The sequence below is a fragment of the Phoca vitulina genome, unplaced genomic scaffold (assembly GCF_004348235.1).
Source record: "Phoca vitulina isolate PV1807 unplaced genomic scaffold, GSC_HSeal_1.0 scaffold7, whole genome shotgun sequence".
Lineage (NCBI taxonomy): Eukaryota > Metazoa > Chordata > Mammalia > Carnivora > Phocidae > Phoca > Phoca vitulina.
This window is the reverse complement of record NW_022589710.1, coordinates 64,251,524-64,272,621: the sequence shown is the minus strand read 5'-3', so window position 1 is coordinate 64,272,621 and position 21,098 is coordinate 64,251,524.

Below are 21,098 nucleotides of genomic sequence, written 5' to 3'. Positions count from 1 at the left end.
CATCAGTTTGCGGGAGAACTCGGGGAGAAGGGGCATTTGAAGGCGGTGGCAGAGAGGGGGGGTGGAGGAAGCCTGCGGAGATGGAGCAGAAAGCCCAGTTAACGATGGCATGGGGGTAATCAGTGCACAGTGCTTTCTGGAAAGAGTAAGAGCCCAGCTGGGCTCCAGAGAGCAGTGGGGCCAAAGGTGGGATCTGGTCAGGTTATGAAGGGGGTTACATCCCATGCTGAAAGTCTGACTGTTACTTGGTACAAACTTAAACACTGTGTGGCTCCTAGTAGGTGCTTTGCTTGGAACACATGTACACAATGTGTGGCTCGTAGTAGGTGCTCGCTGTTCAGAACATGGGGAGTTGTGAAATATATTTAAGCCCCACAGTGGCATAACGGGGGCAGAGCCAGGCATCATGAAGCCTAAAGCTTAAAGTAGTTGGGGGGGGGTGTGGGGAGCAGGGGGTAGGAAGCCTGGGTGGCTCAGTCAGTTAAGCGTCTGCCTTCGGCTCAGGTCATGATCCCAGGGTCCTGGGATCGAGTCCCTCATCGGGCTCCTTGCTCAACGGGGAGTCTGCTTCTTCCTCTGTTTGCTGCTCCCCCTGCTTGTTCTCTCTCTCTCTCTCCAACAAATAAATAAATACAATCTTAAAAAAATAAAGTATTTGGGGGGAGGTCTCTAGGAAAATGAATTTTTTAATTTTACTTATTAATTTTTTTGAGAGAGAGAGAAAGAGAAGGCATGCAAGCAGGGGGAAGGATGGAGGGGCAGAGGGAGAGAGAGAACCTTATTAAGCAGGCTCCTCACCCATATGGAGCCCGACGCAGGGCTCGATCTCACCACCCTGAGATCATGATCTGAGCCAAAATCAAGAGTCAGACGCTTAACCCACTGAATCACCCTGGCGCTCCTAGGAAAATGAATTTAAAAACATACGACCCCATGAAGATGTTGAAGAAGCCTGTGCCAGTGAATGCACCCCCACATCAGGCTCCCTGCTCAGCGAGGAGCCTGCTTCTCCCTCTCCCTCTACCTGCTTCTCCCCCTGCTTGTGCTCTCTCTCTGTCAAGTAAATAAATAAAATCTTAAAAAAAAAAATCCAGATGCAGTCGAGGGCAACAGTGCTACAACAGAGAGGGCACAGGGGCACGCGGGGGGATGCAGCTAACCCCGGGGGGTCAGGGAGGGCTGCAAAATGGAAAGCTTGAGCTGAGTGTTAAAGAATCAACAGAAGTTCACCAAGCAGACGAAGAGGAAGGAAAAGCATTCCAGACAGAGGGAACAGCAAGTGCAAAGAGAAAATTCTAGAAAACCCATGGCCTGTGGTTTCATGCTCTGGCAAAGCCACCTAAATAGGCCGTCACTTGCACCTGTGAGGGGACAGGCATGCGGGACCTTTTTGGAGCAATTCCTCCAGGCGACAATTAAGAGATCCAGCAGGGAACTGTGGCAACGAGGAAGTGAATGGGGCGGATGTTTCCTTTGAGTGTAATTCTTCAGGAGCCCAAATGAGGCTAACAAAAGAGAAATTACACACAATGCTGTGTTGTGGCACTTTGACATACGTGTCAACTTAGAATTTCAAATAAAATTAGAGGATTCTTCTAATAATTATATAGGATGGCAAATAAGGTCCAGGGGCAGGCACACGTGGCAAGAAGTGACTAATCATATTTTGTAAAAAAGCATCGGGGGCTGACCCTTCTCGGGATAATATCGCGGGGAAGTCAGACCGGAGGAAAGGCTGCCAGGGGCTAATGTTAAATAGTAATCCATCCGCCACGCACCCGCTCCTCCATATTCATAGACGACTACCCCCCATCCATATTCATTACCGTCCAAAGAGTTTTAAAGTAGCAAATGCAAGCTTGGAAGATTTCAGTTCTAATAAAAGTGCTTCCGGTGACGGATGCCACAGGCTTCCCCCACCAACCTCAAAATTAAAGTCAACTAATAAAGGAGGCTAGCAGGTGGTAGGGCTGGGACATGCCCGGTCTTCCTCCAAACAGCAAGAAGTGCCTCCGTCCATCGGGCTCTGGCCGGGTCCCAGGCACTGTGCCCAAGAGGTTCCAAGTGCAAGTGCGGGCTCTGGGCTCAGAGAGCCTGGGTTGGAATCCCACCTCCACGGCTTAACTCAGGGAGCCAAGCTATACCAACACACCGTGGCCCCGTTTCTCCTATCTCAACTGCCCTTAACAGGCTGTACCTCAAATGAGACCATCCACGCAGCCACACCTTTGGCCCTGTGCTTGTCAGAGGGACAGAGGGCTCAGCAACATAAGAGTCCTGGTGATTCTCGTCTGGTGCTTTAACACACAATACAGGTGCCCTCGGCCCCGCTGTAGAGACGAGAAAAGGCACAGTAACGCACACAAAGTGGTTCAGCCAGCCAACAGCTGCAGGTGGGTCTGCTCCCCCCACGGCGCACCATGCCTTCCAGCATGAGGCTTTGGAAGTTCTTGGGGAACTGAGATGTATGTGGGGACGTGCACCCCGTTCCGCCACCGGTCTCAGTAAATCTCCCAAGGCCTCGGACTTCATCGTAGAAGTAGCTTCTGAAAAGAACAGAACGGAGTTAAAACTCTTCCAAGAACAGAGGTAACTTCGAACATCCCCTCTGCCAAGCACAGTGGGGTTTTGGCTTTTCATTTTTAATTTAATTTTGGCTCTTCTGTGAGATCCCTTCATTCTTCCACATGTATTGTGCACCTATATTCATCATAGCTGGCCTTACCTATATCGCTTAAAACTGGGTGATTTCCAGGTTTTCAAAGTGCCTACAAATGCATGAGCGTCTGCTGCCCTCGTAACAACCCAGGTAAGTGTGTAGTATTGTTGTGTGTGTGTGTGTGTGTTTCAGTTTCACAGAAAAGAAAACAGAGACAAGAAAAGTTAAGGAATTTGCCTAAAAAATCACAAGACAGTGGGAGATTATCAATCCAGGATTTTTGGCCTGGGGAAGGGTGAGCCTCTAAATTCTGCTTGGGAGCCTGGCAGGGGATTTGGGGAAGATCTTATGGAGCGATTGGCGGTGCTAGTTAAGGTCGAGCTAGAGTAGACAGCCTTAAAACGTTTTCTATCCTACATTCTCTAAAGATCCCAAGGACACATTGTGTGTTTGGCCATGAAGCCTGACCTGTGGACAAATGGGAGGTGGTGCGGGATAGAGGGGCAGGCTCATTGCTAGAATCACAGGAGGCTGCCTGAAACTGGAGAGCTCAGTACAGGGAGGAGAGCTTTGTGGCGCCCGGGGATCATCAGGCTAGAAATATATATATATATATATATATATATATATATATATATATATATATACTGAAGACAACTGAAACAAAGACAGGTCCAGGCATCGCAGAGGGAAGTACTGAGGACCCAGGACACTGACCTTTCTCTCCAAGCGGTGTTTGCCAGGGTGAAGTAAGTCCTGGCCAACAATGCGCTCCCCTCCTCACCCACACCTCCCAGACTCAGACAGAGGAGGGAGCATTTAATTCACTTTCACCTGAAATGAAACCCACCCCCGTTGCAGAGTGGGTGGGAAGGCAGGAAGCTGCGATGACCCCGAGATAAAGTAGAAGCCGTGTACTGGCGTATCTTGATCTGGAGACGCTTCTCCTTTGTCATCTCTCCTGCGGCCGGCGGGGTGTCCCTGCAGCGGCCAGAACCTCACCGGCATCTGCGCCCGCGAGCGCTCACCTGCGCCTGGCCCGGCGCCCGAGATGGGGGCAGATTAGGGGCGCGCAAGGCGGAAGGGCGGATTCGGAAAGGAAACGAAAGAAGGGTGACAAATGGTATTGAATTCAGCTCAACACGCGGGAGAATAAAAACACACCTCGCTCAGAAACAAGACAAAAAAGAACTCCCGAGCCTCTGGCCACGGCAGTGCCCCAGCCAGGCGCACAGCCCGCAGTTCCGGGCCAGCCTCGGCGTCCCCCGGTGGCAGGGTCCCCAGGGCGGACCTGCGCCCGCCCCACCCCCACTGCCCCGCAACTCCGGGTCTGGAGACCGGGACTGTCGTGGAGAGGAGAAAGGATCTGCTCAAAATAGGCTGCTCTAGAGAGAGAGAGAAACATGCGTAGTTGGGAAGTTCTCCAATCTGGGCGGATTTCGGCACGCGCGCAAGGGCGCTTCCCGGGCAGCTGGCCTGGGCGGGTGGGTTCTGTCCGTCCGCGCTGTCAGCGCAGGACCCGCGCGGCCCCTCGGATGTCACCCCCCCAACCGGCAAGGCGGCCTGGCACTTGTTCGCGTTTGCGAACCCCGGCGGGGGAAGAGAAGGACTGCCCCCTGCCCAGGGGACCAAGCCCCTCTGGGGGTGGCTGCTCGCGCTACCCACGGGCCCTGCCCCGGTAGGAGAGGCCGGGAAGCCGAGGCAGCCTCGGGCTGCGCCTCGGGAACCCTGCGTTCTTGCGCTCCGGGGAAGGCGCGCCACCCTGGCCCAGCCGGCCGTCCCCACGTCCCCACGTCCCCACGCTGCAGGGTTGACCCGGGTGAGCGCCCTCGTCCCCACGGTTCCGCCCCGCCCGGCCTCCTTGGTTTTTGTGCGGTTTTTTTTCTTAATGTATTGTTCTTGTGGTTAAGTTCTGCACAGACACGAAATGAGATGAACGTTCCGATCCGGGGCGGGGGTGGGGTGCCCCCCGGGACCCCTCGCCACACCAGCCCTGCGGCCCGGTCCCCAGGAGCCCAGGAAACTGTTGCAGCCCCTTTGCCTCCGCTGTCGCCCAGTCTTCCTTTCTCCACTCAGCTTCAGGTTGCAAAGGCAGAGACTTTCCGCAGCAGCCACAGCAACAGGTGGCTGGAGGCATGGGCTCTTAAAGCGGGTCGCCACCCTGTCCCTTTTTCCGCACCACACCACCGTACCCTCCCAAGGAGGACGTCCTCCGTCCTCCGTCCTCCTTGGCTGTCGCTGCGCACTCCTGGCTGTGCATGGCTCCTGCGGGATGGCGACTCCTGCAGACCAGGGCAGCGGCTTTCCAGCTTCCCTGAGCGTTTTGTTTAGAAGGGGCATGAGCCGGGTTGCTGACATGACATAAAAACGCCACCTTGATGGGGCGCCTGGCTGGTTCGGTCAGTGGAGTATGACACTCTTGATCTCGGGGTCCTGAGTTCAAGCCCCACGTCGGGTGTAGAGCTTGCTTAAAACAAAACAAAACAGATAGGAAGGGAAAAATGAAGGGGGGGGAATCGGAGGGCGAGGGGAACATGAGAGACGATGGACTCTGAGAAACAAACTGAGGTTTTTAGAGGGGTGGGGGGATGGGCTAGCCTGATGATGGGTATTAAGGAGGGCACGTACTGCATGGAGCACTGGGTGTTATGCACAAACAATGAATCATGGAACACTACATCAAAAACTAATGATGTAATATATGGTGATTAACATAACATAATAAAATAAAATTTAAAAACAACAACAAAACAAAACAGAAAACCACTTTGCTTTGCAAATAGATTCATAAAACTGGAAGAGCTTGAGGGTTTTTTTGAGGGTCTTAGTATTTCTTTTTTGAGAATGCTCAACAGGCACCTCAAATAATAAAGTAACCTTCTACACAAATAGGGCAATGGGATGAAACTGCGCAGCTGCCAAAGTAATTAAAAGGTTTATAATAGGTAAATATCCGTGGTGTATTTCAGGCAAATGACTGCATATTGAGCCATAATATACCATGGGATGAGCAGTACCTTTTCGTCTTGACAGTGACAGTGGATCCCCGTTGGGTGAGATGCTCAAGTCTACTTTAAGACCTGATGCCCCAGGTCTCCTCCACCAGCCCTGAGGAAAATGTCAGAGGCCAAAGTTCAACTCCTTCATTTACAGAATAGATAAACCGAGGCCCAGAGAGGTCTAAGGTCTGCCCAGGGCAGTTGAAGTGGGGTGTAAGCCAGACTTAACTGTTCTCTGGTTACCCTCATGGGTGCAGCTTGGAGAGCACAGTGCCCCACCTGTGGGGTAGTTCTATTCTCAATCCCATTCTACAGATGAGAAAACTGAGGAGCAAGGAGGGTAAGGGACCAGATCCAGCACTCCTGCCCTACAGGCACGGCTGCGTCTCTTCTGCCCCAGCTGCAGGTCTGAGAAATTCCCTCTGTCCTTCCCATCATCGGACCAGGATGGGTTCAAGTTTGCTCTGACTCTGCTCAGACCTCCACCGCTGTGGAATTTAAAGGTGGATTTTCTCAAATTTGATGAAATGCCATGGAATTTTTTTTTTTCTTGTGGCTACCTCATCTCCATAAGTGAAAAACAGCTCCAGAGCAGGGCTCCTGCGAGAGGCAAGTTGGACCAATAGAAGTTCAGCAGGCAGGTATATGGGTCCTGGCATCGAGTGCAAAGCCACAGTTCCTGGATCCGCTGAGTTTTATTATTTTAAGAGGTAGAAGTTCACAGCTTCCTGCATGGAAGCCTCTTCATTTTCTTGGAGCCAAGCTTAAATGCCTCTAAAAACTTGGCCTGCCATTATCCTGTAGCTGTTAATTAAGCTTTGAAACTTTACATTATGTTTACAGTGCACTGTGTGAATTGCAAAATAAATTAGAACCCACAGCAAAGAAACTGGAGTTTTCAATAAACGGGACAAAAATTAAGGAAGAGTCTCTTTTTACCTAATACACTCACTCTGCTATTTCTTCTAAGGGAGAAAATGGACTTTTGAAACAAACAAGTTAAAGTAAACAACTTTACTTTTGAAAAATAAAACGAAATACAAAAGGGTTCGAGTTTTCCCCTCACATGGCAGTCTGGGTTGGGTAATTCTGCACAGACAAGATAGTGAAGAAGAAAGGAGAGAATAAGTGGAATGCATGAGAAAGGCATTCCTTCGCCATGTAAGAAACTAAAAACACAAGATGGTATAAATCATTCAAACAGTTAAAAGCAACAACAGAAAACAAAATTATAATACGGCTTAACGCAAGTTCTAAAGCAGGTTCCAGGTAAATTTTATATTTGCATTTGATTTTTTTAAGCAACCTGTACTAAATTCAGGAGGCCAAAAATAGATTTAAAAGAAAGGCATAAACAAAACCCCACACAAGGATAAGCAGCTGATGTTTTGCAAACTTCTAGCCTAGAAGGCACTCTTAAAATACATTCTTTAGAGCGTTATTACTCAATTTTTAAAATGAAATATGTATGCTTTCTTCCTTCTGTAAATTTCATTTTTGGGGGAAAAAAAGGGTTTAAGAGGCCTTGAAACCTTGCCCTGAAGATTATTGTCGTAAAATGGAGCAGATATGTAAGCTTTTATGAACAGAAGAAGGAAAGCTTGTGTTTAAATCAGATAAACTCATTTAAAAAAAAGAAAATCCTGCCAAATCATTCACAGCAATTCGATTCTTAAAATTTTAAGAGATTAAAGAGCAATCTTCAATCCAACTTCTTGAAATATTTGATAATTTGTTTTAAAATTAGGGATTTGACGTCTGCCTTCTCAAAACAGATGCAAAAATGATATACGTTTTAATCCATCCTGGCAGTCCAAGTATACTACTTCTCCGTGTCCTGTTATAAAAGCTGCGAGTTAATCTAAAAATAGCGAAGAAAAGAAAGACTAAAAAAAAGTTGAAGAAGAAGTGTCTCTTAAAATGTATCTGGTTTAAATCTGCATTAATACAGTACATTTCCTAGAATATCCTCCTATAAATGGTTGTTGACAATATAAATTACCTAATTCTGCCCCTCAAAAAAATAATCCTATTGTGTTTCCTAATTTTAAAAACCTGGCATTTCAAAACCTTTCTAAGAATTCTAAGCAATATGATACATATAATGAAGAGCCATAGAAGAAGAGGCTTAACATGCAGGAACTTGGCACTTTGCAGACCCTTGCCCCATCCACCCCCCACCAAAACCAGGAACATAATAGAGATGGAGACAGGCCCGAGCCCATGTGAGGCTTTGTGAAGAGCAAATAAAGAAATTACAATTCTTGCTCTTTCTTTCTTTTTCTTTCTTCCTCCCTTCTTAAATTTCTTCCTTTTTTTCTTCTTTTCCTTTTTTTTTTTCTTTTTAAAAATTCCCATTTATTTGAGAGATGGTGTGATGGAAGTTGAAAAGACTCATGTTTGGAGCCAAGAGTTTTGAAGCCTTGCACCAACTCTTGGTTCCTAGCTGGTCTAGATGCCAAATGTCACGGAAGACTTGGTTTCCTCAGATGAATGTGGATGTGGACATGAATATGGATGTAGATGTGGACATGGATATGGATGGGAATATGGATATGGATGTGGATGTGAATATGGATGTGGATATGGATGTGGATGTGGACTTGGATGTGGACATGAATGTGGATGTGGACATGGATGTGGATGTGAATATGGATGTGGATGGGGATGTAGATGTGGATATGGACATGGACGTGAAAATGGATATGGATATGGACATGTATGTGGACGTGAATATGGATGTGGAGATGGATGTGGACATGAACGTGCACATGGACGTGGACGTGGACATGGATGTGGATAGGATAAAGTTAGAGGTATAAATAGATAAAAGTATAGATTGAGATTTAGGTGTGGGTGTGAATACAGACAATGGAAAAACATGGATATGGAAATATGGACATAGATGTAGATACAGAAAAAAGACAAATACAGGCATGAAAAAGAGAGAGACATGGAAATAGAGATTTACATAGATAATGTGGTGTTGATATTAGTGGTATTTACCTTTCGTGCCTCAAAGGCTCAATGTTGACCAGAGGAAAGAATGCACGTTATTGTTCTTTGCAAATTTAAAGCGTGAGGACTATAAACAGGACCTCCACTTGGATGGCGTCTAGTGCTTTTTCAATGAATTTAGCGATTTGAATGCTACGTAAGTAAGAGGGTTTGGGGAGAAAGTATCATGATTGGAGTTCACCCCTGCATTCATTCTTCCACACATTATTCACTCCACAACCACTTATTGAGTGCTTTGTAGGCAGGGAAGGGAGTTTGTTTTTCTCAACTTGCTTTTAAGTATAGTTTCTAATGACCAGCATTCCTTAAGCACCTTCCCTCAGCCAGACACCCTATATCACAAGCGGCCACCGACTGCTTGTCATCTCAACACCAGAAGACTACATGGTATTTGCCCCACGTGGCTGATAAGGAAACTGAGGCACAGAGAGCAGGCAGAACCCCACTGCTAGTCAGAGGGGAGTATGGATATAGGCCCAGTCCTCAGCAGCCTATGTCCTCCGTGACTTTTAAGAAAAAAATAGAGAGCACAAAGATCGGGTGCCTTGATTTGTCTGCAGGCAGGCATGTCTCCAGACAGGGATAAATACCCAGCTAACAATTCCTACACTTGCAAAGGATATTTCACTGGCAGAGGTAGAGGGGGAAGGTCTTCAGGACAGGGATACTGTAGCAGCTGCATTATTCTCATTACAAACACCCATGAGCACAGTCAAGGGGGAAATGGCTGTGTGCACCCCAACTCACCTTGAAACATCTGTGTGCAGCAGACTCATTTATCGTGCCAGGCAGGGTGGCTGCATCATCTGCCCTGCCCTTCCATTGGACAGAAGAAGAAATTGAGATGCAGACACATCGAGATGTCAGGGTCACGCAGCAGGCAGATGGAGAAGCCCAGACGTGGACCTGTGAGCCCTGGCCTCGGGTCGGAAGTCAATGTTGGCACATTTTTCTAAGCACAAGCGAAAGTTGGAAGGGTGGAGGAGGGGCAGTTTTGCTTGGATTAGAATCAGGAATCGCCGAGCAGGAAGAAATCCTACAGCCCAGGGCTCCCTGGCCTCTGATTTCACAGGCACCCTTTCTCAGGAATGGAAACAGGCTCCTATTTCCTTGCTAGTGAGTTGAAGGATGCACCTCTCTGTCCTAGGACACCCAGCAGCACCCACATAAGTTTGTCCACTCTGCAAATAGTGCAGCCCTGGTCTGTTTGCCGCCTGGGTTTGGTGGTTCCCCGTTCTTTCTGTCCCATGGTAAATGTACATTTTCTGCAGTTCTCCTGTGTTCACGGTGCTGTTCTTCAGCACAGATGCCTACAGACCAACTCCAAGCAGTGCTGCTTCGTCTCCCGCACTGGCTCCAAAAACGTACGTGACCTTGTGACTTGATGCTTTTTGACCTTTGAACCGGGACAGCCTTGAATAAGAAATATTCGGAATTCTCCTTTAGCAGGAAGAGCACGGAGAAAGACAAAAGGGCCCAGCACCATGTCATCATCATCCTCATTGGTTTGCCCAGGACATTCTTTCCATCCCTGAGACCATTGGGACCCACCCACTGACACTTTGAATGTCAATGCTTCTTTCAGTAAAACGAGTGGAACAAACTTTGGACTAGAAGCTAAGAAATGTAGGTCCAGCCCAGCCTCCAAGGCATGCGTATCTCGCTTTCTTCATCTACGAAGTAGGAATATAAAAATCTGCCCTGCCTGGATGCACAGCAGCGGGGATGATGATGAAGAGGCGATGGCTAGCATCTACTGCATGCCTGCTTTGTGTTAACTCCATCTTTATACATTCACATCCAATTCTCACCATTACCCTGTGAGGTAGAACTTTATCGTGATCCCCCCAGCTCACAGAAGTGGAAACTGAGGCACAGAGAGGGCAAGTGACTTCTCCAAGCCACAGAGCTGGTAAAGGGCAAAGCCTTGGATTTGATTCTAGGTCAGTTTCACCCTGAGCCTTTATGAATCGAATTTGAAAGCACACCTAAAAATGCTTCTGCAAGGTTGGGGGGAAAAATGCATCCAAGTGCTCTAAGTCATAAAACACATTAAACTTTTTTTGTTGTTGTGTTAATTTATAGTGTTTTAGTGGGGTCTGGAGAGCTTGTTGTAATTTTGTCTCAAGTTACTAACCTGGGCCTTGTGAGCTAGAAAACTCCGAGATCCCTTCCACCTCTGAAATTCTAAGTTTTTGCAAAATACAATGCTGCTATTTATTGGTCCAACCCAGAGAGGAGGGCAGGACAAAAGTCTGAGGGAAGCCCAAATGCCAACGTCTGAAACATCACAGCTCCTCACACCACCCACGGTGACTTTGGGCAAGGTCACAGTGCCTCTCCTCTTAGCCCCAGGCCCTTCACCTCTAAACCAGGGGATCTAAAACTGCCCATCACACCAACCTGATGGGATTGGATTCAGGATGCAGGGAAACAGCAGAAGGGAGAGGAGAAGACAGCTTTGGAAACAGGAGAGATTCCTGTGTTCAGTGTTTGTTCAGTGATTGTTCTGAGCATTCTCCCCTGGTTGATTCTCCCTGGTTTTCCTTTAGGGACCATATGCCAAAAAGGCAGGTGTTTATCTGGACGGTGGGCAGATTTCAGCGCCCTTCATCCTCTCTGTTGATGAGTGTGGCTCTTAGAACCGAGCTCTGCAAGCACCTTCCCTGCATGCTGTCCCCGTTCCCCGCTCCCCCAGGACCCTGCGTCTTTCAGAACAGATCTGGAAAAGGAAAGTTCAGAAAGAGAAAGCACAGCCTTTCTTTCCGTGGCTTGTTGTGTATTCCTGATGACACTCCCACCGTGTTGTGGTGAAAAACGGCATTATCAGCCATCTGCACAGGGGAAAGGAAAAAAAAAAACAACCCAACCTGAGTAGTCTGTCACTTTTAGGTTTTAGGGTAATAGCGGCTTTTACCTTCTTACTTTGATTCATTACCTTTGCAAAAGCGTAAATCTGTCATTTTGGCACTAACTTCTATCATATGCATATTAATAAGAATAATAATCACAACAGCAGTGATTTGGGATTTTATAACTGAGTTATTTTCCTTAAGTGCCAGGGTAGATTTGGCCAGAAAGTAGCACAAATATCGCAAAGGATCGTTCCTTGGAAACACATTTCAGAACTTTACAAACATTGTTTTGGAGTAAAGCGGGAGTGTGCCTCACAAAACTTGCCTTTTCTAAACTCAGAATCACCCCTACTAATAAAACAGTACCACATCTCCCTTTTCTGGTAGCCTCTATGAAGCCCAGAATGATCTGCTGAGGTTGGAACCAATCCTTCTCCAAAAGTAATCAACCACACCCTGATTAGGAGTCACATATTAGCAAATACACATATTTCTTTTTATTTAAAATATTTATAAGGTGCCTACAATGCACCCAATGCTGGGCTAGGACTTAGGGACTCGAAGTTGCTGCATCTGATGTGTCATGGTATGAAATCATCTCCAGAGTATTTCTCTATTAACGTTCGTTTTGTAATATGTGCAAGAGTCTTTTTTCAGGGCAGTAAAACAATGTTTCATTAATGATGGAGACAAATTAGTGTGTGTGATCCCGGCAATTTTCACTTTAAACATCAGGCCTTCTCTTGCAGAACATTCTTACAGCAAGCTGATCACAATTTGACATGTGTACAATTTAGGAAGATTGATTCATTATACAATTTTTAAAATTTCCGGAATTGCAATTGTCAAATAGCGATTGTTCAGCTAAGGGTTTTTGATGTTCTGAGAGTAGCCTTATAAATCCAGCGGACTGCATACGCTTGCAAAAATTTCAAAGCCAAATAAAACATTTGGCCCTGAAATGCGATGTTAATCATGGAAAGTTAGTATAAACTCAGCATGAAAGAGTTACATCAGATACTGATCCTACTAGCCATTAGTACCAAATAATACAAATTGATTTGTCTTTTCAGCATGAAGGGGTTGTGAAGAACGAGCGTCAGGGAGAAAAGATGAACATTTGTTGAATGTCTTCTGTGTGCCAGAAAGTGGGTGAGGCGTTTTCATATTTATGAGCCACGTAACAAGCAGATAATCCCATCCCTATGTAAGGATATAGAGGAAGGAAGTATTAACTCAGAGGTGTCAAGCTACTTGTTTGAGGTCACACAGCATTAAGTGGCTAAGTTAGCTATCATATGCTAATCCATCTGACCCCGAACCCGTATTTATCCTCCCTTCTTCACCCATGGCGCTTCTTATCACAAATCAACTTTATTTTATTTTTCCGGTGACACCATAAATGCACAAGCATCTTTAAGTACTGGGGAAAAAATAGGCAAAAGGAAAATTTCACCCATAATCCAAATGTCCATAAATACTAACATCTCTTTCCAGTCTTTTTTCTATGTATTATTATCATCATGATCGTGCTGCATTGCAGAATGAGGAATGAGCCTACTCACAAAGTCTCAAGACAACTGTAAGTGTGCATTGTCTATAATTTTTAATTAAAAAGTCCATATTTTTAAGTAAAAAAAAAAAATTGAGTAAATCTCCAGACCACACTGGGCAGTAGAGTTTAAGCCCGATTGAAATCCTAACACAGGTGGGCTCTGAGGGCCAGAACAGTTCAGTCCTTATGGCCTGGGCCATGTGGTCTGGTTCATCCTATTCTATTTTTCCCTGAGCACCACCTACACCCCGAACACTTCGCTGACAATCCTCTGCCTTTTCTCCCCCAAACACAATGGAAAGTTAATTGAATGTTTTATGCCTTCGCAATATCAAAGAAATGAAAAGAACGTAGGTTTCAACCATATTTCAATAATAAGTGCATTAATTTTTACCTTTTAACTGACACTTGTACTAATTTCCTTAAATGCTCTCTCTGGTTCTTTTTTGATCTGTCTGGCTTTGTTGGGCTGATGATGAAGGCTTACTTCAAATGCAAAAAGATTAGCTCTCTTTTCCTTAATAGCACAATTACAGATTGTGTGATGTCTCCATCATGAAAGAGAGCAGGGACAGACTTTTAAAGTCACACGAGTTTATTACAAAAGTGGCAGTAATAATTTTAATTACTTTACTCTACAAAAGATATCAAAATTGCCCTAATTGTCTAGTGGCATTTAGGAATCATTGTGGGTAAAATGGGAGAAAAGCATTTAGTAGGGTTTTCCCCCATTAATTAGACTTGGGTCATTGTTTTAATAAAGTACTGTGACACATTTTTCCTTGAGCCCAAATGTCATAGACCCCAGGTATGCGAAAGTCCTGGAGAATGCAGAATAAGTTTCTCCACATAATATTAGAAATGAACTAGACACGATAACTCTAAGTACTATTTCTGGCTTACTATTTAAAGCCCAGGAAAAACAAAGAATAAAATCCTTTAATTTTGTCAAATGCGTACAATGTTTAAATTCAGCAGTGACTACAGTTCAAAAGACCAGATGTTCTTGTGTATTTATATAATTATTTTGCACAATAGTTTACCACTGGCAAAAAAAAAAAAAAAATCAAAGCATATTGTTGTATTTGGCATTTCTACGCTTGACAAAAAAATCTAGAGACTGCATTATATTCAATTAATTCTAATTTTATTAAAGCCAAAAAGAGAGAGAACCAAAGAAGAGACAGTCATATTAGTCTTATACTAAATTAAGTCCAAGAATAAGAAGCAACATTGATCTGAGAATAAAAAGCCTCAACTCTAATGCATTTAGGTTCACAGGGGAGAAGCTGCAGCAGTTTGACCCATTGTCAGTCTATTTTAAGATGAACATTTGTTAAATTCTAATGAAAAATATTGCACTTAAACTCTGGCAAAGAGACAATTAGTGCTTCCCCCATCTTGCCAAGACTCAAAAAAAAAAAAAAAAAAAAACAAAGCCCCAAAATTTAAAAGTTAAGGAAAAAAAAAAACCTATGAGAAATAAGCACTTTCAAAATAATCTTCTGGAGGATGCTATGTTGTGATAAAATTAGATGCTTCCCACAAAATTACCAAAAACTAAGGAGGTCCTGATTTATGCTGTGTGTGGATGCTCAGGTCAGAAATGAGACAGGTTCCCGTAATGAAGGACTTTTCTGACAGTCAATTTATTAATTAAAAAAAATAGGCTTTTTTCAATAAAAGCTACTCACCTAAAAGGAATGATTCTGGAATATAATAGAATGAGTGTTCTAGAGTATAATGCAGTTAAAATATGAGTGAGGTGGTTAAATTTATATCTTTCTCACTCTTTGTTCACATGGATGATCAGTGTGAAAAATGTTCTGGGAGGAGGAGACCTGATGTAAATGAATATCACATCATGAAAGGAAAGCGAAAACCTTTTCTCATTTAATATTATCCAGATTTAGTAACCTATTTTTTTTTCGTAGACCAAAAGTAAAAAAGAAAGAAAAATTTACTTTTACTCAAGAGGTGAGAGAACCAGGGGCTCAGAGCAGCTGTTTACTTGAGAGACAGGAAAAGGTCTTTTGTGGCTCCTGGGGACACATCGTTGCGTCCGAAGGAGCAGATGGGCAGGGGCGCTGGGCTGGACCCTGGAGAGAGAGTTACCTTTGGAGGAAGTCAGCATTCGGGCTCTCAGACTGGACAACTAGACCAAAGCCCTTTGCCAACTCCACCGTCCGGTGTTCAGACAGGCTCTTTCCCTTTGCCACTTGGGCTCCTAGGTGCTGCTTTTCCTCACCGTCAGTATTACCCAGCGGGAGTTGAGGTCACGGGGCTCTGCGGGTGCTGCTGGGCTGTGGGAATGTCACCCCATGAAGACTGGGACTGTGCTCTCCTTCCTCATCGCTCCCTCCTACATTGCTGGACACACAGGAGGCTCAGTAAATAAATACACACACAGCGGAGAGACAGATGACACAGATGTCATCCTATCTGGAAAGATAATTCTCCCAAAATGCTGCGCATACAATGAAAAGCAACGCACCCCCTGAGCTGGGTCAAGGGCTGATTGATCCTTTGGAAAGCGCTGCAGCACTGGGGGCCAGTAAGAACCACCTGGCCTTCTTCCCTGGCCTCCTAGAGCCTCGCATGGATGCCCCGGGGACGGTGCAAGCCCGAGAGCATTTTGGTGAGCCCGGACACCCCCTGGCTCACCCTGTGCTGGATTAATAACTGCTCCGGAGACGCTCCTGTTCACACGAGCGCACTGTTCCGTTAGCAGTTTGCACTTGGTGGGAAAAGATGGCTAGGCAGGCTGCTCCGTCCTTGCCAAACTCCCGAATGTGTGACACCGCAAGAAAGACACCGTCAGGAGCAGTTGCTAATTTATTTTAAGTGCCCCCTGAGTTTTTAATTTATCTGGAAAAATAAATAGATAAATCCGAGGCGCTTCCTGCCAACCCGGCCCAGCACCAGCGCTGCCAGTGGCAGCGGAGGTTTGCGGGTGACGGGGACGGGAGCCAGCAAGAGGTGTCGGAGCGCTCAGCCAACGACGAACGCCGGGGCGCGCCTCGGCTATTCCTGGTTGCATTAGAATAGGATCTATCACATTTGTATAGAGCTGACCTTTCCTTTTCCTAAATTGGCTGCCGGCACACATGCTAATTTTTTTTTCCCCCTCTTCAGATAGTCTGCAATTCCAAACAGTACTGCAGGCTCCTCCAAGCCCGGATTCAGTGGCAAGTCTGGAATGCAATCAGCCTAGTTTAGAAATTCATTATCCAAAGTGAGGAGCCCGGCGAATATTATAGTTTCATAAATATGCAGATTTTGTTTATTTAAACATTTTTTTATTACACTTTGTGTTTTCCTAAATTGGGTCATCATTTTAATATAATTGGAATCTGATGTGCGTCCTGTTTTCCTTAAAAGCCATCTGGTTCATTTGCAACGTTCAGAAACCAAATTATTTGCAGTAATATTGGGCCTTCCTCATTGCTCCTTTTGAACCAACTCATGGTTTCGGGGTGTTGGACCAAGGAAGGCCAAGGCCACTTTGAAAGGGACAGCCTCTCCTAAAGGGCTTCCAAGCTGGACCGCTGAGAACCGTGTCATGAAACTGGCAGACCCAAGCGAGCAGCATTCACCTGAAGAATAGCAGGGTCCACAGGGCACCATCTTGGATGGAAGGCAAATGACTAACAGTTACCTGTGTGGTTAAGAACGTAAAATGTAGCTCCTAAATTCTGTTCTCACCAGATCACCAGCTCCCTGAGGGCAGGAGTCTTATGCTCTCCACACATCAACTGCTCCACCTTTCTAAGGACTGAGCACCCACTCGGTGCTGAAGCTGTATTTGTTGATTGTGGGGGATTCCAGAACCTCAAATTACAATAAACTAGTGTGGTGTATTAGTTATCCACTGCTGCATAACAAATTACTCTAAAACTTAGTGACTGCAACAGACTGCAGAGTTCCTGTGGGACCAGGAATCCAGACATGGCTTAGCTGGGTCTCCCACACACGGTCTCTACAAAAGCAGTCAAGGTGGGGCACCTGGGTGGCTCAGTTGGTGAAGCATCTGCCTTCGGCTCAGGTCATGCTCCCAAGGTTCTGGGATCGAGTCCTGCATTGGGCTCCCTGCTCAGGGAGTCTACTTCTCCCTCTGCCCCTCCCCCTGCTCATGCTCTCTCTCTCTCTCTCTCTCTCTCTCTCAAATAAATAAATAAAATCTTAAAACAACAACAACAACAAAAGAACAAAGAACAAAAGTAGTCAAGGCATCTGCCAGCTCTGCAGTCATCTCTAGGGTCAACCTGGGCAGGATCTGCTTCTAAGCTCCTGAGTCCTCCCGGACTATTACACTGAGGGTAACCCTCAGTTCCTTGCTCTGTGGGCCTTCCCAGAGGGCAGCTCACAATATGGCGGCCAGCTTCATCAGAGCAAGCAAGTGGAGACCAAGGGACAGTGCATGCAAGATGGAAGGCACAGTCATCCACAACCTAATCTCATCCCATCCCCTTTGCTGTCCTTACTGGTAAGAAGAGAGTCCAGCCCACACTCCAGGCAGGGATCACACAAGAACATGAGTCCCTGAGAGTCTGGCCGGAAGCTGCCAGTCTACCATATGTGTGTGTATATGGTAGTGCTTTAGGTCAGGTTTAAAGAACGAATCCAACAACATAGCTGAGCCTCGATTCAAGACAAGAAATTAAAATGAAATGACCAACTACTCAGTCTAAAGAACAGCCGTACCCCCTACTAAAAGCTCACTGGGAGCATTCCCTTATTCATTTATTTAGTTATATACTGAAGAATAAGATCAACATTTCTTCTGAAGTCCACCAGTAAGAAAATCTTTAAAAGTTTCACATATAATCCGTGTATCATTTCTTTGACTAACAAATATTTATTAAACTGATCCTAAAGCAGAGCAGAATTCCGAGTCAGTTAAGTGCCATTGGTTCTGGTCCAGGGGACCCCGCTCTGCATGCCCACCAGTCACCTGTCTGTAGACATGTGTGGCTGTGACAAATGAGGATAACAACACACTTCTTTTAAGGGGCAATTGTCAGAATGCTGTGAGCTGAGGGTGTTTTTCAAACCGGAGGTCACAACCCATTTGTGAATCTGAAATCAGTTTAGTGCAAGGCTCAGCAAACTTCTCCCTGGGAAGGGCCAGGCGGTATTTTGTTTAGGCTTCGCGGGGATAAAGGTCTCTGTCACAACTCTACTTTTGTAGTGCAGAAGCCGCCATAGGTAATGTGTAAATAAATGAGGGTGGCTGTGTTCCAATAAAATCTTATTAACAAAAACAGGTGGCAGGTTGGATTTGGCCCAAGGGCCACAGTTTGCCAACACCTGGCTCCATGGATTACAACTAGCATAAAAAAAAAAAAATTAAGGGGCGCCTGGGTGGCTCAGTCCTTAAACGTCTGCCTTCGGCTCGGGTCGTGATCCCAGGGTCCTGGGATCGAGTCCCACATCCAGCTCCCTGCTCAGCAAGAAGCCTGCTTCTCCCTCTCCCACTCCCACTCCTTGTGTTCCTGCTCTCGCTATCTCTGTCTCTGTCAAATAAATAAATAAAATCTTAAAAAAAAAAGAACAAGAAAGCCACTAAGCTGATGCATGCAACATCCTTTGTACAGCCCCTGACCCATAATACAGGCCAAATAAATGTGAGATGCATAAAATTCCATGTCACCAAGGAGGGCACCATCTGAAAGAAGCCAATAATCATGAGGACACTGGCCCTCCGAGAGGCTAACTTAAGCCTGTCCAGGGAAACTGGTGGGAGGCTGGTTCACGTCTAGCACAGTTACAGAGAGCCCCCTAGAAGGATGGGGTTTTCCTGACTGAGAAACAGATGAGCTCCAAACTAGCCTCGGAAGTTTGGGAGGATATGGATTTTCTTTTAAAGATTAATTTATTTATTTTAGAGAGAGAGAGAGCAGCAGGGAGGGGCAGAAGGAGAGGGAGACAGAGAATCTCAAGCGGGCTCCACACCTGACGTGGGGCTCGATCTCATGACCCTGAGATCATGACCCTGGGATCGTGACCAGAGCGGAAACCTAGAGTCAGACACTCAGCCGACTGAGCCACCCATGCGCCCCGGGAGGATATGGATTTTCAGCCCTAAAAGTGTTGTCATAATTAGCTGGCCGTCATCAGTTTGATTCTTCCTGAGAATTGTGCTTATTAAAGCATTCAGTCTTTCATCAACAAACACCTGTGGAGCACTTATCAAGTGGAAGCACTGTTCTCGTACTAGTGATATGGTAGCAACTGCAACAAAATCCCTACCCCAGGGAGTTTATATTCTAGGGAGAGAGGCAGAAAATAAATGAACAAGTTCATATATAGTATCAAGTATTGATATTAGTTGTCAAATAGGGTAAGAACAGAGAGCTGGAGGCCTGGAGGGGGAACATTTGAGAAAGACGTGACAAAGCCGGGAAGTGAAGCTGTGAATTCCTGGGGGGAGGGTTCCAGGCAGGGAACAGCCAGTGCAAAGTCTCTGACCTGTAACAGCAGGGCTCCTCCACCTAGTTGTGTGCAAAAACTCAAACAAGGTGAGAAGAGCCTCTGACTTCCAGAAGCAGGCAGCCTACCTCTGCATATGCCCCTGGGGTGCGAGTCAAGGATTTGTGCTCGTTGTCGGGTGTGCTGATCAGCAGTCTCCAGGAAGGGAAGAAATCTGGTCAGAGCAAGAATCCTGCTTTCCATCTGCGTCTACTCTGGCAACTGTAATTGTAAATGATCACATAAATAAACCCGGAAACACTGGTGATGGATTTCAGACCAACACATTCCTGCGCACGGAAGCCCGGTTGAGGCTATCCCAGAAGTAGCTCTCACTGGAGCCCTGTGAACATTGCAAAATTATGTGATTTTCTTTTTCTTTGTGTTTTAGCAATGCTTTATGGAAGTTTTTTTGCCTCAAAATAAAATAAGTGTGTGTCTTTCTAAGCAGAACCTATACCCTACGTGTTGGTCACATTTTCTCCCTCGTTCATGTCATTAGTATTTGAATATGATTTGCCTTGAATGATGTATTTTGAAAATTTCAGGGAGAAATTAAATTCAATTTGGAATCTCTCCTTCCTGTTAGACTACCTTCTGCCAGCACCATGCTCAAACACGTACACACACACATGCACAAACGTTACGCAGACACGCACCGAGGTCCCTGTTCACACATGTAAGCACTCCCACAGGTGGGCCTGGTCACAAAGCCTTCGTCTGCTCCCATCTTGGTGCAGGTGAGAGTCACATAATTTTAATGTCCAAAAGGAAGCAAGTATTTGTCAATGAGCCAGCCGTGACCCAGGTTCTACCATGTGCCATGTAAGCCCTCCCTTTTTCAGGAAGTTCAAATCTAGCAAGGGAGTCCAGACTCAGAGGACCTATTGGGCAGAATGTTCCCTGAGCTTCAGCAGTTGACACATCTCTTGGGAGGTGTGTTAGCATGTGGGACACTTGGACAACAGCACAGTATACCAGGGTGTCAACGTTTTCATCCCCTGTTTACTGAGCATCTACTATACTAATAAGAAGTGCAAGGTCTTGGGCACTTGCTATTCATTATCTCATTTAACCTTGCCATTGCCCTGGGGTACTCTGATCCCGTCCTACAGATGGGAGGACGAGGACCTGAGGGTAAATTGTTTGACCACTCATCATGTCAGGCTTATTAAGTGTACGTACATGTAGGAGCTGATTTTGAATTCCAACTCCTAAACTTTTTCACTATATGACCTTGGCAAGTGGCTTACCTTCGTTTATTCATCTGTAAAATTAGTATAACAAAAGTACCTTCCTGTGGCAGAGACTATTGGTTACCTATCTAGTATCCACCCTACTCTTCATCCTTACTAAATCAACCCTGGGACTACCAAAGACAGCAATGTGCCCACCTCTCTTGCAGACAGGGATGGCCAAAGAGATTTAGGTGGACATCATCAGATGGGGCACCCGGGGAAAATTTTTAAAGGGAGCCAACCAGTCTATGAGGTTCAGCCTCTTGCTTTTGTCTTAGTTTTTCTTCTGCTGCCTGGAATGTG